Genomic DNA, 6,809 nt, shown 5'->3' on the forward strand with positions numbered 1-6,809 from the left:
ATGTCTGTTGGTGGCCGGGTACGGTGGCTCACACCCGTAATCCCAACACTTTGGGAGGCCGAGGAGGACGGATCGCGAGATCAGGAGTTTGAGACCAGCCTGGACAACATGGTGAAACCCCGTCTCTACTAAAGATAGAAAAAAAGAGCCGGGTATGGTGGCGGGCGCCTGTAATCCCAGCTACTCAGGAGGCTGAGGCAGAAGAATCGCTTGAACCTAGGAGGCGGAGGTTGCAGTGAGCCGAGATTGTGCCACTGCGCTCCAGTCTGGGCGACAAAGCTAGACTTAGTCTCAAAAAAAAAAAAAAAAAAAAAAAAAAAAAAAAAAAAAAAAAAAAGTCAGTTGGAGCAGTTTTGTTCTTGAATTTTGCTGATCATTCTCATGGTCCCGAGCCCCCGAACTCCGGGTCGTGGAGGTAGCCGAGGGGGAGGCTGGGGGCCTACGCGGCCTGTCCTGGCGGCGCTCACAGCGCTGGTGGAGCAGCTGTGACCCGTCTTGTCACAGATCATGCATGGCCGTCATGTGAGCTAAAACTTCCATTTATTTCAAAGCAGTAATAATTTAAAATTATAAAAATCTTTCCACCGCTGAACGTTTAGAGGGTGAGGTTAGACAGAGGACGGGGAGGATGAGGACGTCCCAGAAGGGACGATGTGGCCCACGCCTTCCCGAGCCAGGGAGCCGGTGGGCCGGGCCAGGATCCTGCCCTGGAACAGGCGGGGGCCTGTAGCGCTGACCAGTCAAGAGTGGCGCCGCTGGGGCACCCGGTCTGTGAGCGCCGTGTGGCGCTGGCTGAGGCCCCGCGGTCTCCCCGCAGCCTCAGGCGCAGCGGGCACGGGTGGGTCCCGGCCGACGCGCGCTCAGGAATTACTTGTGGCGTTCTCGTTGCAGGGTGAGCTGGAGGAGGAGGAGGACAACGAGGAGGAGAAGTTCATCCCAGTCAGGCCCGGGGGGGTGGGTTCGTGGCCGTGTTGTGTCCCGGGAGGCTTTTTCGGCAGGCGGGGCAGCTGTCGTACTGCTCCAGCAGGTGCACGATGCAGCCATCGTGGAACAGGTGGTTGCAGGGCAGCTGCTCGCCCGGCGCGTCGTCGTCCTTGCACACGGGGCACTCGACCCGGGAGCCTACGTGCTGCTCGGTGACGGGGTCGGTGGGGAGGGACTGGATTTTCTCTTCATCTGCCGGTGGGGGGCCGGTGTTTTAAAGCCGAGGAGCTGTGCGACGGCCCCTCAGGCGTATTCGCCCCTCAGGCGTATTCCATAGGGTTTGAGTGCAGGACTCCCCAAGGACCCAGGCTGGGGATGGTGGCGGACGTGATGATGCCGTTGACGAGCTGCTGGATGATCCCTTCTAGCGTGGGGAGGCCTTTGTACCGGGCAGTGGCCCGCCGCGTGGGGAGGCGGAGACGGGGATGCCGGGCTCGGTACGGGGCCAGGACTCTCTCCCACGGTCTCTCAGAGTCCTTGCTGCCCCAGGAGGGCACGTGGGGATCTCGAAGCTGTCGTCAAAGATGACAAAGATGCCGAAAGCAAACTGTCCGTAGCCCTGCGGCAGCGTGAACAGGTGCGGGTCCACGTTCTCCAACGGCGGTCGGCTCTGGTCCGTGGGGACGGTGGCAGGAGTAGAATCGTTTTCTGTGCTCCTGGTCTCTTCAGGAAGCTCCTCGATAAAATCAGACGTGCATCTTGGACAGATATAATCCGACAGGCGCGGGACGATGTCCAAGGAGCAGCAGAGGCAGAAGAACCGTCCAAGCTGCGGCGACGCCTCAGCTTGCTGCTCCCTCGCTGATCGACGCCCAAACCTTTTATATACTATGTTTTTTCCTACCTACATATTTATGATCAAGTTTAATTTACAAAATAGGCGCTTACAAAGTAAGCGATTAACAACAATAACGAATAATAAATAGAACAATTGAGTCAAATAAGGGTTTCTTGAACACAAGCACTGCAATACCATGGATTGGTCTGATAACCAACAGCTACTAAGAGACTAATGAGCAAGTAGCATCTACAGTTCAGATACACTAAACAGACGGAGGATTCACATGCCAGGAGGGGTGAAGCAAGATGGTGTGAGATTTCATCACCTCACTCAGAATGGCAAGCAATTGAAAACATGAATTATTTCTGGAATTTTCAATTTAATATTTTTGGACTACAGTTGACTGCAGGTAACTGAAACCGTGCATAAGGGGGTACTACTGAATCTGTATTTTGAATTTTCTAGCTAAGAATATCACTTTTTTTACTTTTTTGAGATGGAGTCTTACACTGTCACCCAGGCTGGAGTGCAATGCCACGATCTTGGCTCACTGCAACCTCCACCTCCCGGGTTCAAATGATTCTCCTGCCTCAGCCTCCCAAGTAGCCCGGATGACAGGAACCCGCCACCACACCCAGGTAATTTTTGTATTTTTAGTAGAGACAGGGTTACATTATGTTGGCCAGGCTGTTCTTGAACTCCTGACCTCAGGTGATCCGTCCGCCTTGGCCTCCCAAAGTGCTGGGATCACAGGTGTAAGCCACCGTCACCGGCCAGAATATCACTTTTTTACAATTTTTTTTTTTTTCCCCTTAACTTTGAGACAGGGTTTCTCTTTGTCGCCCAGGTTGGAGTGCAGTGGTGCCATCACAGGTCACTGCAACCTCTGCCTCCTAGGCTCAAGCAATCATCCCGCCTCAGCCTCCCTAATAGGTGGGACGACAGGTGCCCATAACCATGCCTGGCTAATTTTGTGTTTTTTGTAGTGAAGCATTTCACCATGCTGCCTAGGCTTGTCTTGAACTCCTGGGCTCAAGTGATTCACTTGCCTCAGCCTTTCAAAGTGCCAGGATTACAGTCATGAGCCACATGGCCAAGAATATCACTTTTACCTTTAACAGATATTTTTCTTTTTCTTCTTCTTTTTTTTTTTTTTTTTTTTTGAGACAGGGTCTCACTCTGTTGCCTGGGCTGGAGTGCAGTGGCATGAACAAGGCTCACTGCAGCCTCAATCTCTTGGGCTCAAGTGATTCTACCACTTCAGCCTCCTAAATAGCTGGGACCACAGGCATGCATCACCCTACCTGGCTACCTTTTAAAATTTTGTGTAGAGACCAGGTCTTACTATGCTGCCCAGTCTAGTCTTGAATTCCTGACTCAAATGATCCTCCCGTCTTGGCCTCCCAAATTGCTGAGATTACAGGCATGAGCCATCGCCCCTGGCCAACAGTTATTTTTCTTTACTGCAAGAGCATTACGTTGTCATGGTAGAAAAGATTAGACTCCATAGATTAAATAAAAACATAAAATCATGTTACCCCACATTTAGAGATAGCCACTATTAGCCTTCAGATATATTCCTCCAGGGCCTTTTTAATGAATCTCAATGCAGGGATATACATGCTCCCAAGTCCTTCAACTTTCTGTGGTTGCCTGTTCTTTGACAGCCAGATAAAATATCTTGGTCTCATGCCACGTGCTAAGGGACATCAAGCCTTCTCCTGGTAATTTTCCAATCCCTGATTCAGCCAGATTCCACCTCCATTTCCTAAAGTTGCTGTCTGCTCTCTTCTCTGCTTTGTCCCTGCACCCTCTACTCCATCTATCTCCTCCTTTTGTCCCAAAGGTCACCAAGCACTCAGTGGATAACAGATTCTTCTTTACTGGAGTTCGGGATCAAGAAGGTGACCCCTAACCAAGCACAAAGTAGGAGATGACATAAGGTTCAGCGCTGACCATTGCTGTCAGCAATGGAGATTTCTTATGGACTTCTGTGTCCAAGGTCTTGCCCTGCTGCCATCTTGGTCTTCTCCCTTCCACCTCTAACCAGGTCCTTCTCCACTTTGCTACACATGTCAGGACCCTGAAAATAGAGTCTTTCTGACCTATCAGAAAGAAAGATCAGATTCCTGGCACTTCTGTTGTGCAGAACAGCTTAGCTCATCTATACATCTATACTTTTCTCTCCTAATAGAGCTTGTCCAGGTACCTGTTCTTTCATAGTAGGGGGAGGGGTGATAGTGGGATGGGGATGGAGACAAAAAAAGACAGAGATATCAAGAGAGTTTCCAAAACTAAGAAACAAGGTGTCATAGGGCCCTACGACCACCCTCTGTTTCAAAGACTCATTTGAATGACTCACAGAACTCAAAAAAATGGCTAGACTCATAGTTTAGTTCATTGCATTGAAAGAATACAGATTTACATCCTGATCTAGTTTGAAGGAAAAAGAAAGAAGGAAGGAAGGAAGGAGGGAAGGAAGGAAGAAAGGGAGGGAGGGAAAGAATACAGATTAGCAGCCTGGGCAACATGGTGAAATCCCATCTCTACCAAAAATAAAAACAAAATAAAATAAAACAAAATAAAATAAAATAATTAGCTGGGTGTGGTGATGGGCACCTGTATTCTCAGCTACTGGGGAGGCTGAGGTGGGAGGATCACCTGAGCCTGAGAGGCAGAGGTTGCAATGAGCCAAGATCACACCACTGCACTCCAACCTGGCAGACAGAGAGAGACCCTGTCTCAAAAAAAAAGAAAAAAAAGAAAGAAGAAAGAGAAAGAAAAGAAAAAGAAAGAAAAGACAAGACAAGACAGGAAGGAGGGGTCGGGCGCAGTGGCTCACGCCTGTAATCCCAGCACTTTGGGAAGCTGAGGCTGGCGGATCATGAGGTCAGGAGATCAAGACCACCCTGGCTAACACGGTGAAACCCCATCTCTACTAAAAATACAAAAAATTAGCCGGGCGTGGTGGCGGGTGCCTGTAGTCCCAGCTACTCGGGAGGCTAAGGTGGGAGAATGGTGTGAACCCGGGAGGCAGAGCTTGCAGTGAGCCGAGATCGTGCCACTGCACTCCAGCCTGGGTGACAGAGCGAGACTCCGCCCCCCAAAAAACAAACAAACAAACAAACAAAAACAAAAAAGAAAGGAGGGAGAGAGGGAGGGAGGAAGGACCCTTATTTACTTAACTGATCCCATATTATTAGACATTAACTTGTTTTCCTTTTTTACTGTAATGGATAACACTTTAACAACATCCCTGTAATTATGATGGTGGTGCTATGTCCAGTGCTGTTATGACTCAAAGAGAAATTCCCACATGATTACACCCTGGTTCACCTTATGAGGAGGGAGAGCTCCCCTCAGGCTAAGTCCTAACACATCCTGTCTAGGGCACCTTACAAGTGTTGTGGCCCCAGGATAGTTACAAGGAAGCTGTTTACAGACAATGGGACAATGAGAAGCTGGCTGCCTTGACTCCCTACCCCATCCTCCAAATGGAAGGTGCCTCTCTCTAGAGTCCATCTTGAGGGCTCCGGTTTCCTCCTCATTTTCCTCTTCCTCTGTTGTCCCTCCCCTCCCCTATCCCACACCAAGCCCAGGTGCATCTCATCTTGGAGTTGTGAGGGAGAAGGCGCCAGACCCTTCCTGTGTCTCAGTCCAGCAACTGCTTTTACAGAGCTGTAAGGAGGGAGGAAAGCAAACCAAACCTTAGGGTACAGTGAATGAACAAGAGAAGGAGAGGAATACATCAAAAATACTCATTGTGAGTTGGGCACGGTGGCTCATGCCTGTAATCCCAACACTTTGGGAGGCCAAAGCAGATGGATTGCTTGAGCCCAGGAGGTCGAGACCAGCTTAGGCAACAAAAATTAGCCAGGCATGGTGGTGTGCACCTGTAGTCCCAGCTACTTGGGAGGCTGAGGTGGGAGGATCACCTGAGCCCAGGAGGTTGATACAGGACTAAGCCATGATCTAGCTACAAAACTCCAGCCTGAGTGACAGAGAAAATATGCATTGTGACATTTGGAGCTACAACTCTGCCACAAAACAAAAGCAGCATCTGCATCCTTCATTCAATATTTCCTTAAGACAGTTACTATATATTAGGCATTTATATGGTTTGACTGTGTCCCCACCCAAATCTTATCTTGAATTGTAGTTCTCGTAATTCCTAAGTGTTGGGAAAGAAAGCCGGTGGGAGATAATTGAATCGTGGGGGCGGTCCCCCATAGTGTTCTCGTGGTAGTGAATAAGTCTCACAACATCTGATGTTTTTATAAGAGGTTTCCCCTTTCGCTTGGGTCTCAATTATCTCTTGCCTGCGGCCATGTGGGACGTGGCTTTCTCCTTCCACCATGATCGTGGGGTCTCCCCAACCACGTGGCGCTGTGAGTTCATCGAACCTCTTTTTCTTTGTAAAATCCCCAGTCTCGAGTATGTCTTTGTTGGCAGTGTGAAAACAGACTAATACAGGCATTGACTGTTACAACTGCTTTCCAAATATTAACTTAATTTCCCTAGTATCCTATGAGTTTAGGAACTGTTATTATCCCCACATTACAGATGAAGAAATTGAGGCATGAGGACATTGAGTAATTTGCTCAAGGTCATGCAGGTGTAATTGGCAGAGATGAGATTCCAACCTAGGCTGTCTGCCTCTGTTTGCTATGTGGCCTCTGCTTAGGAGTGAAATTGAAAAGAATGCATGCATTTCAAGGGTTTCAAAACAGGTGCCCTCCTGAAGGTTGTTACCTATTTTAAACTTCTGTGTAAACAGAACTGTATTCATTCAATAGTTATTTGTTGAGTGCTTACTACATGCCAGATGCCGGGGCCACATCGACGAACCAGACATAAACCTGCTCTCAAGGAGTTTCTAGAAAACAGGACAAATGCCATACTTGGCTGGCTGTGCTGTGGTATAGACAACAGCAGGGTGCCCTGGAGCAGTCAGAACCATACTTAGTTTAGTTTTAGGGTTAGAAAAGACTTCTGGGCCCAAGTGCAGTGGGTCATGCCTGTAATTTCAGCATTTTGGAAGGCC

The 6,809-nt window shown here is 49.0% G+C and overlaps 1 pseudogene; it reads right to left on the minus strand.

Annotated features, from left to right (window-relative positions):
- Positions 1-796: 796 nt before the first annotated feature.
- On the minus strand, positions 797-3,724 carry LOC105476907 (E3 ubiquitin-protein ligase RNF126-like; annotated as a pseudogene).
- Between the last annotated feature and the right edge of the window lie 3,085 nt (positions 3,725-6,809).

This window comes from Macaca nemestrina, chromosome 17, assembly GCF_043159975.1.
Source record: "Macaca nemestrina isolate mMacNem1 chromosome 17, mMacNem.hap1, whole genome shotgun sequence".
Lineage (NCBI taxonomy): Eukaryota > Metazoa > Chordata > Mammalia > Primates > Cercopithecidae > Macaca > Macaca nemestrina.